This window comes from Passer montanus, unplaced genomic scaffold (genome assembly GCF_014805655.1).
Source record: "Passer montanus isolate IOZ18808 unplaced genomic scaffold, ASM1480565v1 scaffold35, whole genome shotgun sequence".
Classification (NCBI taxonomy): domain Eukaryota; kingdom Metazoa; phylum Chordata; class Aves; order Passeriformes; family Passeridae; genus Passer; species Passer montanus.
In genome coordinates this window covers 4,904,731-4,918,602 of record NW_024368263.1, presented here as the reverse complement: position 1 = coordinate 4,918,602, position 13,872 = coordinate 4,904,731, and the positions used below count along the sequence as shown (strand labels likewise).

General features: G+C 38.4%; 1 protein-coding gene across 4 annotated transcripts in view; it reads right to left on the bottom strand.

Moving 5' to 3' along the window:
- Window positions 1-7,644, bottom strand: part of ANKFN1 (ankyrin repeat and fibronectin type III domain containing 1) — a 105,081-nt gene extending 97,437 nt beyond the window's left edge. For 2 of the 4 annotated variants that reach the window (XM_039716456.1, XM_039716459.1), the window contains exon 1: window positions 7,528-7,630. The gene's annotated coding sequence lies outside the window, so the exon portion shown is untranslated. Of the gene's footprint in view, window positions 1-7,527 lie in introns of all 4 variants that reach the window. The other 2 variants (XM_039716454.1, XM_039716457.1) reach the window with 2 other exon arrangements.
- Window positions 7,645-13,872: the final 6,228 nt, after the last annotated feature.

Genomic DNA, 13,872 nt, shown 5'->3' with positions numbered 1-13,872 from the left:
CAGTTATTCTATCCCTAGCACAGCAGCCAGCAAGGCACATTTCTACTGCAATCGGAAGTTGGTCAGCTCTAAACCATCTAATTAAAGCAATTATTCTAGGCTTTAATGGTTTATTTTTATTACTACAATATCAAGAGACCCTGCTGAAACTGGGTCTGTACCCTCTACAAACAGTTACCAAGAGAAAACGCTTTCTCTTTCAACCATTCAGTATAAATATGTAAGACACAGAGGAATCAGCCAGGTGAAGAGATGAGTTATCTGTGGGTTTAATTACCTGTGCTGGAGACATGATTAGCAGCTGATCCTGCTTAGTCCCATTCCTGTGTCTCACCACTTGGTTACCTTGGGTTTTACATGTAATTTTGATCTTTAAGAACAACAACAAAGGTAAAAAGAGGTATGAGCTACTAATTCACCTCCGTGGGCACCAAAAATGTCAGGATTCTGATTCTAAAGACCATGGAGTTTTCAGTATGACAGAAAAAATTATCAGTTTCATAAATGTGGTATGTAATTAAGTAAGTAATTCTCTAAAACATCCCTTGAAAGTTCAACACAAAGCTCATTGAAATCAGCTAAAGATTTCCATAAAGTTCAGAGGCTTTTGCATTATGTTCCCTTTCTGACCTAACAAAAACCCTTTATAAAATTAATTTGAAATTCCAAGATAAATCTAAATACTCTCTTTAAGAAATGTAGGGGTTTAGCTAACTTGCAATAAACAATCCAGCCACTTTTGGGAAGTCTATCAGTGTTGAAACCTGGGCCTATAAGGCAGATTTTGTTAGCAGGATTAAAGTCCCAATAAAGCTGGTTGGACACTTTGAAAGAACGCTGGTACATTACATATTTTATCGTTCACATGCACAAACCATCAGTGTCCTGAAGGCAGCCATCTTTCTAGATCATTGATTTAAAGCAAGAAAGCAAATCAACACACTTATGTGTCTAAAGAACTGAATTTGGTGAGGTAATACCCATGAAGAGGTGTTTGCAAGAGTAAGGTCTGAGACATGCAGTTTACAGAGAGCTTGCTCTGTTTGGTTTACAATAAAACACACCTTATGTCAACAGCTGAAATATGAAGTCAAAAGCCTTTTTCAATATCAATCAGCTCAGCAAAACAATGACCACAGTTATTCTCAATGTGCAATTTGTCTAGCACTAAAGCTGTGCATTACTATCACCTTTCTGCTTTCTACATATTCCTGTAGGGCAGTTAGTTTTCAAATAATTAAAAAATTCGTTATTAATCAACCTAATGAAAAACATGTCAGAAATTGAACACAGGTTCATAACAACACAGCAAAGACAGAGAACTAATTAATATCTATAAATAAGGTTCAGCTGCAAGTTCTGAAGTTTGTATAAACCCACATACATTTATCTCTCACTTGGCCACCTCACCTGGAAAGGCACCCTGGACTCTGTGACTGGACAGCCGGGGAGGCTGGGGGTAACATGTTAAAATATTTTACTTTTCCCATTACCATCCCTCTATAGCATCTCTTCTGTCTCTGCCCCAATGCTTTCTTTGTCTCTTGAATGATGAATCTAAATCTGATCCTAACTGGCACTGTAATCAGGCTGTGAGGGCTGACTATGCTCAATGTAAATAATACCACTTCCACAGTTTAACTGTGGGCTTAAAGAAAGAGCCCTATGAACAGGACAGCAAATAACAAGTGGGGAAAGCTTTTGCCATTCTGTTCCATTCCCCTAAATAGAAAATAGCAAGGAGTTAGTGTTGTTTGATAGGGACAATAATGAGATGGGATGGGAGCTGTCCAGAGCAATGGTTATCCCTAAACTGCAGACAGGCAGTAACAAAATGAAAGAAATTGCAACTCCTCGCACCATTCTTTCCCTTCGTCCTTTTCACTTCCATTGCTCAGAATCTGGTATGGTCTCTGAAACTTCATCTTCCCCTCAACTTACGGAATTTAAAATGCCTGTAGCATGTCATGATGTAAAATAACATGCCTCGCTATATGACATCAAGTCTTGCAATTCTCCGCTTCTTATAATGTGAATGAAATCGAGTTATTTTTCATGTACTACTGCAAAAAAACATTCTTTAGCTAATATGTCCTGTAGTAGTTCAATTAAATTTGTTAGTGCTGAAACTTGTTACAGCTGAAGCTCAATCCTCACCCCTGTGAGCACTCAGACAGCCACTTGCTGTCCTTAGTGCTCAAAATAGATACAGATAATGACACAAAATGTAATTTCTATAAGAACATACCATTATTATGGCATTCGCTTTCAATCCCAAATTGGCCACCATGGTCAAGTTTAGGCAGCATCAGTCTAAGTCAATACAAAATTATGCCAGAAACCAGAACACTTTAAATAAACTACATAGAGACATTCAACTGCCCAGTGATGCCACAGGGTTTCTTTATACAGAGTGCAGCAGTTGAAAGCAGTCAGGAGGCCTTGGACAATGGAGGCCACTTCTAAAATAATCAACATTAACTAGCTAAATGTGGCATATTTCATACTATGTCAGCCCATTCAGTCTCCAAAAGCCCCAAAAGATCATTATCTGCTTGAAATTCTAACTCAAAGTAAAGCACTGTGTTGATTATTTTTAAATAATAACTTTCTGCGTATGTATTAAATAAAAATTGAATGATTACTTTTTCTTTTGAGCCAAAAAGTATTGTCACACTGGACAGAATCCAAAAAAAATGGCCAGTTCTTTTCCATATACTTTTGCAAAGATCATAGATCAAATTTTCCATATACAAAATGCCTAGTGATATATACTTTTTAATTTTTTTTTATTTAAGAGGTACAAATGGCTAAATGGGAATTATAACTCAACATTGACTTCTGAACAAATTTGATACACTTCATTATAACAATTTTTGAAACATGGTCATAATTTTAAGTATTCTTACATAAACTTCCCCAACCACTGTAATCATACATTCAGTGAAATATCTCAAACTCCTCCTTCACTTTTCAAGTATGTGCTGGTTGTATGTCAACTTCCACAACATGTTACTTTAGTCATTAAAACGTTGGACCTGAAATTTCTACCTATTTCAAGTGACAATCTGACCGATCTAAAACTTACAGTTTAGCTCCAAAAAACATGGTGTTTCAATCTGAGTATCTACTGTCCTTTTCTAAAGGAATTTCTTCCTCCCCTGGTGATGCACGATGGCTGTTGTATAATCTTGTACTGCCCAAAAGAGAGGCTATAGAATCCAGCCTATACAAGCAGAGATTTATGAAGTGGCAAATATTTGCTTGAGACAATTGCTGACCTCAAAGGAACATCTTCAGGAGCCCAGGCCTGCTGAGCGTTGCCATATGAGTCACACAAAGATTAGCTCAGAACAAAAGCTGCAGCAACTTTGCATTTAGAAGAAACTTGGAGTCAGGTACATCTTCTCAGCTTGACTCCATGTGAAATTTAAATCCGTAAATCATTAATTTCAATATTGTCAGGATACAAAAGGAAAAGGAGACATTAGCCTTAAAAGATTCAGAAAAGAGTGCTTTAGGATCTCTCTGCAAATTTCCATCTTTCCTAGCTCAGCCTCTGCTGTAAGGCAGGACACAAACACTGACCTTGGAGCTGTTCTGTGTGCCTGACATGCTTCTGGGGAAAGCAAGTTTAGACAACAGCTTCAAGTTCATCTTGAACTCTTCTAAAATGCACTCCAAACTCTCAAGGTTTATTAGCACAGAACAAACCCAATCTGAATCACGCATGAGATGATTCTTGACACAGGCTTGAATATGACACAAGAGGAGACTACAAAATCAGTGATGGGCTTTCTTCTGGTAAAAAAAACAAACAAAAAACAAATCAAAAACCAAAAAAAACAAAAGGGGAAAACTGGCATGACACAGGAAGAGAAGAAAACAGCCCCTCAAATCCCATGGCTAAGGAATTAATTGAAACAGGACATAAGGAAATAATACTGGTTCTCCAAAAAGCTGTCCATATCAACTCTCTTGATAACATTCAATGGGAGACATCAAACATTAATTTAAGTCTTCTCATATGCATTATGTTTATGAATCTGAAAAGACTTTAAGATGAGTTTTGTTTATCCAAACTCCTTGCTTGAACACTTTCAGATGTCCCACCTACTCTTGCACTTTAGAAAATGTATGTGTGCTACTCATTGCCATTATATTTTCAGCACATCACATTGTTAGTTTTACATCCTAATTGCTGGGAAATATGTATGTTTCAATTAAATAAATCTTTGGACTCTAAAATTTTCTACTTGTTTATTCAGTACAGTTTATGCCATGTCCAATAAGCTGACATACCACTTTAACATAATGGGATTTTAGCAAATGTTGTCATAAATGAGTAAATAATGGCGACATTAGGAATGAAGATGTGAAAACACTAGATTTAGTACACCTTAGAAACAAGAGTGTTCTCATGGGTCTTTGAAGAGTTTGCCTTCTCATCAGCCTGGAACAAGCTAAGCTCATTGCTGCAGTGTTTTTCCAGCTGCTGTTACCTCTGTCAGTAACAGCACACTGCTCTTACCTAATGCTACAGCAAGAACTGTGCATGGCTCAGCAATACAACATTACTAAATGGGGGGTGGGGGAAGAAGCAATGAAAGATTTGGGGTGACTTGTCCTTTTTCAAACCTTCCATCTCTTTAAGCAAGTAACTGGCCCATTAGTCCCATGGGCTAATTGGCATTTGATCCACATGCGTCTCCCTAGCCACAATACAAAGTCTGCTAGGACTCAGAGTCAGCTCAGAGTCAAGACTTACATGGCCCAAGTATTCAGAATGTAGCTACAGCCACAGACTGTACATGGTCACTGGTCCTGGCTTCTTAAATCATTTAAGGCTCTCTGAGAAAGCCAGATCAGTTCCAGGATTGGAAACATTTGCGTAGGAACCATTCACAATTCCTAGGTTTTCTCATTCTTTCCACAAAAGATACTGAAAAGCTTTTACAGAAGAGCTTTTACAGATGCCCCCTGCCCACCTTGAGGCAGTAGTGATGTATTTTAGTGAAGGATCAGACAAGTGATAACAGGTTGCAATGGGCAGCACCACCCCACACCATCACACCAGTCCTTTTTCCAGGACTACAAGATAAAAAGCCATAAGCCATACACAACCTAATATAGTCCTGCTTTGTATCCAGAGGTATCTTGAAGGAGTTAACCTGCTGATTTTTTAATGAGTAAATCAGATTGAAGAAAGAATTGTGTTATAAACCTTGGCTTTTACTTGGTGTTGAAAAACCATATAGTATATAAAAATGGTGAGAGCCCAATATTTGATCTGTGTGAGATTATTCTTCTTGCTAAAACCATGAAGCTTTGCCAACTCCTTGGCTGCCAGCCACATAAATCAGCTTCTCATACCTCTTCCTATAGGTCACTCACCATACATGTCTTTAAGACTAACATCCACTCTTTCTCCTGTTTCAGCTTAGTCTGTATTGACATAAAGCATCAAGAAACAGAAATAGGTTGTTATCAATCTGTTCTGCTTTATCTTTGCTTCATTTTCTAAGACATATAACACTTCTGTACATCATTAGAATTCTTATTATTTACTTAGTTTCTGGAAAAAGTGATCCCTCGGTGTTACTTCCTTGTCTTCAGATTTCTGGGTAGGCTGCATTTATCCAGTGCACTTCAAATGCTGGGATAAAAGCTACAGTATAACAACTGCTAATAACAGGACAAACTTAGTAAATGTAAAGTTATTAAAAGTGCTCTCAGTGGCTTATTCATACAAAATCTCTAACTGCAGGCCTGGCAAAAGGACATTTTTGTACATCTGAATGAGAATTGAAAATAAATTCTAAATGAAAACATTGAACAAGGAAAAACTGCAGAACTAGATACCAAATGGGGATGGGGAAAGTAATTAAGAAGATCAATATGCAATGACTTAAATGTTTTGCTAAAAAGACCTCCACACCCTAAACCCAGCATTTTCTTCACATATTGCAAAAGTACAAGCCAAATTGTTATTAGGAACTCAAACACTTCACACTAAACATAGAATTTAATCCTGTACCTTAGCTAGTATCACTGATTCAAGCAGTAATATTGTTTGAAGTAGGGTATAAAAGGATAGAAATATAATCTCAGACAGGAAAAGGAAACAATTAATTTCAGTGACTCATTATTGCCTTCCTCTTTATTCAGACACATAGCCTAATATTACTCATAAAGGTGCAAACATGGCAAATTTTCTCCATTTAAATTGGAGCTGAGAGAAAAATTGTCAGTCCCCACGCACACGGGAGTGTTGTGACTGTTGTCACCTGTGGTCCCTGGGAAGGGCTCAGAGGTGCTGGCTGCTGTAGCAGCGCAGAGCAGGGGATCTGTGGGTTTGTGCTGGGTGAGGAATAGGAAGAGCAAGGACAGCTCCTTGTTGACAGGACTGTGGGGAGCTGGTGTGTGACACTTCTGCAGCTGCTCTGCGCATACAGTTACAGCTCTGCTTTTGCCTGCAGTAATCAAATCACATCTGAAACACAAGAACTAAGTTGCCTGTAGTGGGAATGCATTCACTGCGACACTGAGACTCTGCGAATGTGGAATCAAAGGGAGCCTGCCTCCAGATGATCAGCATGCTGCACAATTTGTCGAAATATGAACTTGGATGCCTGAATTTTAATTCAAATGTGATGAAAAATTGTGACCAGAAGAACTTTCTACATCCAGTTAGGAAAAACAGAGACAAATTCTTCTGTTATGCAAGTCCCCCACAAAATAAACTGGCTTAACATTGGAATAATTCAAATGTCTCTTTTTAGATGAAATTATGCAAACTTAGGGAGTTTATGCATTAGGCTTTTCCAACTGAGATTGGCTAGAGCTCTGGTAATACACAACACTTTAGGGACAGCAGTTAACTTCAATACATACAAAGCTTAAATTTCATTATTTTATGGTATGCTGGATTTCACTGAATCACAGCTACTACTTTATCCATGCTGTAGCTATTTCAAGGGAAATAAACATCTCTATTTCTGTTACTTATACACCAGCTTGCACGAATTCTTTTACCTAGGCACATATATGCAAAAGCACTACATGCACACATCTCTTCTGTACTGAGAAGAAAAGCATCTAGATCTATCTACAATAAAAGATCAATACTTTATCTCAGGTTCTGCACACCTTATCATCAACTTCAAAAGCAAATACAATTTTGACAAGCAATATAATCCAATACTTTACACTCTTTTTGAGATCCTCATTGCATATAATATCTTTTTAATGGATGAGGAAGGAAAACAGAGAGGTGAGATGAGATGTTCAGGACTGTAAAGGAAGTAAGTAGCATGGTAAGGATAGAACCCAGTTATACTAATGTTTCCAACCCCTGAAATATTAAATGCAGACATGCAATCCCACCAGAAAAACAGGCAAGCATCACACTAGTGCCCCTGCTTCAAGCATACATGCCTACTGGGAAGTGCTGGACACTTCTGGTTGCCAGCCAGTAAACTTTCCCCCTCCTCAGCGTGAACTCTGATTGTCTGCCAGTTCACTTACCCATGATTATAATTTTTTCTGTCTGATGAGTGTAGAACAATTGCCCCTCAAGCACGGGTTAGCCAGAGCCGGAAGAGCTGCTTGCCTCCAGCCCAGCTGTCGGAGACTCCATGCAAGATGCTGTGCAAAATGTTGAGTTAAAAGAAAACACGAGTAGGGGGAAAAGAGAGCTCTCTGAGAACCTCCACATGGTTCCTGTTGCTAAGGGAACCACTCCCTTTGTCTGCATAGGTTAGGAATGGCTGCTTCATTTGGAGTCTGTCTCTTAAGTACTGAAAACAGCACAACAATTTCAGAGAGAAAATAAAAAGTCCAGAATGTCTTGCAACCTTAGAAAAATGGAACCACCTAGGAATTCTCACATTAAAAGCAGCTATTAATAGTTGATCTGCATGACTCCAAGGAGACTGTAGAACTCCTCTGTGCCATCTGATGGGACAATACACTGCTGCACACAGTTTAATTTAGTTATTGTAATCAGCTTTTGTGGATGAAGATAGCTGACTACAGAGAGATAGATCAAGAAATCAGGTCCAGTTTACTACAACAAACGGAGACAGATCAGCAGTAACAAATATAAGCATTTAACATTTATTCATGATTGGCTATAGAAAAGACCTGCCTTTAGTTATATGGGCTCCTATAAAAATCCAAGCCCAAATCCTTAACTCTGATTTCTGTAGCTGCTCTGCTCTGCTGCCTCTGTGTCCCCAGACCCAGCACTGGCCGTATTTCTGAACCCCCAAATATTTGAGAATCACCCTTCTATGCAGGCCCATGGGGCTCAGTCCAGTTCAGCACATGCAGTTAGGAACCCCTGCTTCTTATCTTACCCTCTGTGGTATTGAGGCATACAGCAGGATGTGTACTTGGTTTAAACATGATTTCACTGTGAGTCTGAGGCCCTAAAACATGAAGAGCTGATAGAAATTGTCAGAAAGGTTGGTACATGGCAACAGAAATTCCCTGAGTCTAACCTCAAACATTTTGTTTGCATGAAGAAAATCAGCCTCTTTCTGACAATGCACAACATGCATTGCACAGCACAATCATATCCTCCTCTCTCTCAGCTGATGCCAAAGCCAGCACGTCAAAAGACTGTCAATGCAATTTTTTTTTCTGTGAATTTACCTGTTTTAATACTGTAGTATTATGGGGTAGAAATGGTCAAAGACTTAGATCCAGATACAAATTTTCAAGGATACATTTCTTTAAGGTTCTTGACATATCCAGAGAACAATCAGAGAAATGAGTTACATTATGTTGGGATAAATAGACAAAAGTTCAAAATCTTAGATGAAGGGCTTCTGTATGGAAAGCAGAATTTTCTTTTTCCACCAGAGAGCAGCTGTGAGTGCCTGGAACAGTGGAGGGGGTCAGTTCAGTCTTACAGTAAAGAGCTGAGCTTCACTTAATGCAAGGGAGCTGCTGAGGAAAATCAGTGCCAGTGTTCTGTTTTCCAGGGAGCTGAGCTTTTTTCCCCTCAGCCAGATTAGAGTATAATCTTAGACAACACCAGAGATGCTCTTAGAGAACACTAATCAGATAAGAGTAATAAGATGTTTTTGCTCACATACCCCAGTCCAGCACTGACTTTTTGACATGAAGAATTCAGTTGTCACTTCATTGCACATGTTGAATGGTATCTGCAGCAGATGAGTTACAATAGCCTCCCGTCTTCCTCCCACCCCAGTGAGTCAAATAAAGCAGTCAGAATTGCTTTGTAGAGAGGTCTTTCTGCTCTTCCTTTCAAAAGATTAGGAGATTAGAGAGTGCAACCCAGACTTCAGTTTAGGGACATTAGAAAGCAACTGTTAATGGGTTTCCATTGCATCATTTTTATCAAGGAACATTTAATTGGAAACCGATTTAAAAATTTGTGATTATATGTATTATTTTCCTTTCAGAGGATTAATTTGAATTGCTCAATTCTGCTGTGTATGTGTACACACAAATACACTCATCCCATTTTCCCGTGCTCATGGACAGACTGATGTCAAGGCAAATGCAAATAAAAGATCTTGGGATTCTCTGCAGCCTCAGCAAGGGAGACAAAGGGTTTTATGACTGAACTGATGTTTCTGCCAATACTTTACCCACTTTCCTCTGCTGCTTGCAACCCAGGAACCTTCTTCAGTGTAATTACAATGACAAGAGCAAGCCCATGCATGTTGAGAGATTCAAAGTTAATGCCTTCCATAATGAAATTCTTCAATGCCACAGATCAATGCATAGTGAGTCTAACAGCACATTTATCTAAGCCTTTTACAAGTGTTTGGGTATATAATACTATCAAGAACATTCTGCTGATCATTTCCATTTTGTTGCTTCATGATAAAAAGACATGGGATCAGATCACATTTGTGAGTCGGGGACAGCACCAATGTAGCCTCCTGCATTCCTACACAATGTTAGCCCCCAAAAAACAAAATAAAACAAATACCAATGTTTTCCCCCTTATTTTAACAAAGATAGGTATTTCCTCTGTTTAATAGAGATTTTAGCACCCTATACAGGACATTTGCTATTTTCCCATTATTACAAAAGACTGGCAGTGAGGCTCAGATTTGATGATAACCATGTGAATTTACAAGAAGTGAAACTCTACTCAGGAACCCTTCTTCAGTGAAATCTGGAACTGTATCTATTACAATAAATCCCATCTTCTCAACTGAAAAATAAATTGTAGCAAGTACTAATGTCCTAAAGAGCCCATTTGTTATGCTAATCCAAGGTATTAAGAATAGTCAGAAAAGGAATCCATTAGTGGCTACTTGAATCAACTACTTTTTGTCCCAAATGTGAACACAACCTACACAGTGTGACTGAGGCTTATTTATTTACTTACATATAATAAGCAACTGAGCAGCTTGCAGTTCATGAAGTGAGGCTATGGAAAAGTACATTACAGTGCTCCTGCTTCAGGGCCCTCTCAGTCAGAATTTCAGTATATGTGCCTATTTTTTGTTTATCATTCAGGCAAAAACATTGAAACCTTATCCCCTCAGTCCACTTAGTGAGCAAGAAGAGATTGCCTGCCTTATATAAAATGGCTCACGAGGAATTTTTAAAACAAATATTTACAAAGCTCTAAAAATATTATCTTGTTTAGTTAAGGTTAAGTGTGTAAGCACTGTACCTGTTACAAATATACCTCTTGTTATGCAGTGAAAGAGAGAAGGCAGATGGAGCTGTTGATAGCTTCAGTGACAATAGTGAACATGCAGTTGCACAGGAACCAGTATTCACCTTATAAGGAGAATTTTTCATATTCCCCAATTTTTTTTTTCAGTCGCAAGTTAGAATTAAAATTCCGACATGAGAAATTTTCCATAGGAGGGTCATATTTAAAAGACCCTCTATATAAAAAAAGCCCTTTACTTTGAATGAACTGACATGGATTTAAATGACCTGTGAGAGTATGTGTACAGTTGTATGTGCATGTATAAGGTTTCTTGTCCACTTTCGAGAGCCCAGACTCCCATCCCTCGTGGCAGTCTGCCAAACAGGCCAGGAACGTGAAGAAACTTGACTTTCTGGCACTGTTCCACCTGAGATGCCGGGGAGCTGAGAGCTGGGAAAAGCGGGTGAGCTGGCAGCAAACCAAGAACATTTCCATCAAAAATTTCATTGGAATAGACATTTTCATGCAACGTGTTAGGTTTTGGTGAACCAGCATTAGCTGAGAGAAAAATGTTCCACTGGAAAGTTTCCAGTTTGTCCTAGTGCTAAGATCTTGATGCTTGGACCTAGTATATTTCATTCAACTGAAAAATAGATTTTTATTTCCTGGTATCATGCACAGAGACAGAATGTAGTTTACTGTACTACTCATTGTCTAAAATAATTTCTCCCGATACAGTAAAAAGATACTTTATTTTGCCATCTGCAGTGAGTGCTGCTGTCTCATGACTCTGTGATTTTTTGCCATCTCCCCACCCCTCTTTATCTCATCTAAATGGATCACAAGAAGGAATGTCAGCAGGCGAGGGACTCAGTTGTGAAAGCACCACTTTGTACTCACAGGCAGATTTAAATAACTATGTCTTGAACAAGATTTCCATCTTACTTTCTATATTAGTTCAGTAGGGAAAACAGTACATCCCCATCTTGAAGTGTTATTGAAATTCATAAATATGGATTATAACAATAAACCTGTAACAGTTCTAAGAAAGGTATAAAATACAGTAGTTTCAACCACTAAACTGTAGAAAAGTAAAGTATATATCAGTATATTGAGTACAGATGGCACAAAGTTGTGGCAGAAAACTGAAGTAGGGAAGGCTACAGAACTGGATGAACAGTCAACTCTATATTGAATGCAATGCACACTTCAAACATTTGATTTCACAGATTCTTTGACACAAAAAAGTGTATGCAATATATATAATTTAGTTCATCTCATTCAAGCTGCATGTGTGACAATTCTGAGCTTATTGGAAAACTTGAACAAAATTCAGCTTTGTCACTGATGGGATATGACAAAGCTGGGCCAATTCCATGTGCTCAGCTTTTGAACCTGCCCCTCAGAACACTTATTCATATTACACCCCATTCAGGAAATGATCTCACTGGAAAATCTGAGCAAAGCATAGGACAGAAGTTCCAGATTCAAAAAGCTAAGGAATGTCCTTTCCCCCCCTGCCACTTTATCCTCTTTCAAATGAATTTAGTCCTTGTGAAAATAATTGGATTGACAGCCCTAAGAACCAGGGCTGTTGTGGACAAGGACACATTTCCACTGTCCTCATTTCACATCAATGAATGTTCACTCTGAGCTGTGTGTTTAACTTCCCATCTTGGGCATCATAGGACTTCACCCAAAACTAGTGCAGAGATAAACACAGAATTCTTCAGCCTGAGAATAAATAACTTCATCATCATAAATAATCATGGAATGATTCACCCCCTATCTTTTGAGTTGTCATAGTAGAAAAGAAACTGAACACCCAATTCTCAAGTGAGCTGTAATACATAATTGTTAATAGTGGCATTGTAATAGTATCCTTTGGTCACTAGCTCTCTCAGTTTCGAATATGGCCACCCAGTTTGAGGTAAACCCAGCATTAAACACATGCCTGTAAGATTTCTACCTTGCTTTTTCCTATTGGTAACAAAATTAACATTAATGCAGTAACAAAGTGTTATGCAAGCTGGAGGTCTCTAAGTAGAATATATCCCAATCCTAGACAAAGTACAGCATGTCTTAAGGAAGCCTCTGGGCATTCCAGTAGCTTCTTGTGGCAGAGTTACTTCAACTCCATGTCTCCATTTTACTTCTCAGAATTTCTTCTTCTGTTTGGAAGAGTAATCCACATCATTTTCAAACGTATGAAAATTCTTCATCTCCGTTTCAAGTTGCTGTCAATATTTCCAGTCTGTGTAACCACTTTCCTCAAGTGAAATTGGCAAAATTGGCCCAAATAATCAATTAATTTTTCAGCAGAAGAAATAGAAAGTATTCCAAGCCTGCTGAAATTGATGTGAAACTATCAAAGAAAGTACATGCACAGAATTAGCAAAGCAGAAGTCAGACCTGTGGATACATATTGGTCGATATCTCAGAACAGTCAAAGAACTCCAGCTGGTGTTCCCTGCCTCTACTTGACAATGATGCACATTTTCCACCTCCTCTGACAAGAGCTGACTTCAGATTTATCTCTGCTGTTTATTTCTGTTCTTTAGAAAATACAGATTCAGAAAGTTCTGCCACCCACTTGCAGCAAATTTAAATATCTAAACAAGTGTGAAGTTCAGTGATAGCACTGTGAGTGAAGCTGCTGAAGCATAATTATTCTCTTTACAAAGAGCAAGTCTCTCACGCTGTGTGTAAGTTTACACTTAGAGGTAGATACATACATATACAAATTAAATTCACTGTACTATGCTTGATTTCTCTTCACTGTAACTATTTTCTGGGCCATCACTGAAGGCATTTCCAATGTATATATTTGCTCTGAAACCTCTAGATATCATCATGCTCTCTCATGCCCTTGAGTGAGATTGACTCACTTCCATTTCTTCTGTTGCTGTGAAAAAAATAAACAGTAGCTACAAAGCTGTCAAAGAATTGGATTTCTTCTTCTGTCTGCTTTTAATCCTTTTATCTAGATACCTGAAATATCTTGTTCTCTCATCCAAATCATATTCATATTTTACAACTCTTGCCCAATTTTTTGCAGAAATTTATACCTGGCCCTTGTGTTACTTTCACCTTTACTGAGCCAGAAAAAAGAGCAAAATAAACCAAACTGACTACATTTAATGCAGCAGCTATGACAAATTGCTCAGAAGTAAGAGTTTCAGAGAAGCAGGCCTTCTGGGGATGCTCCCGTGATCAAACAC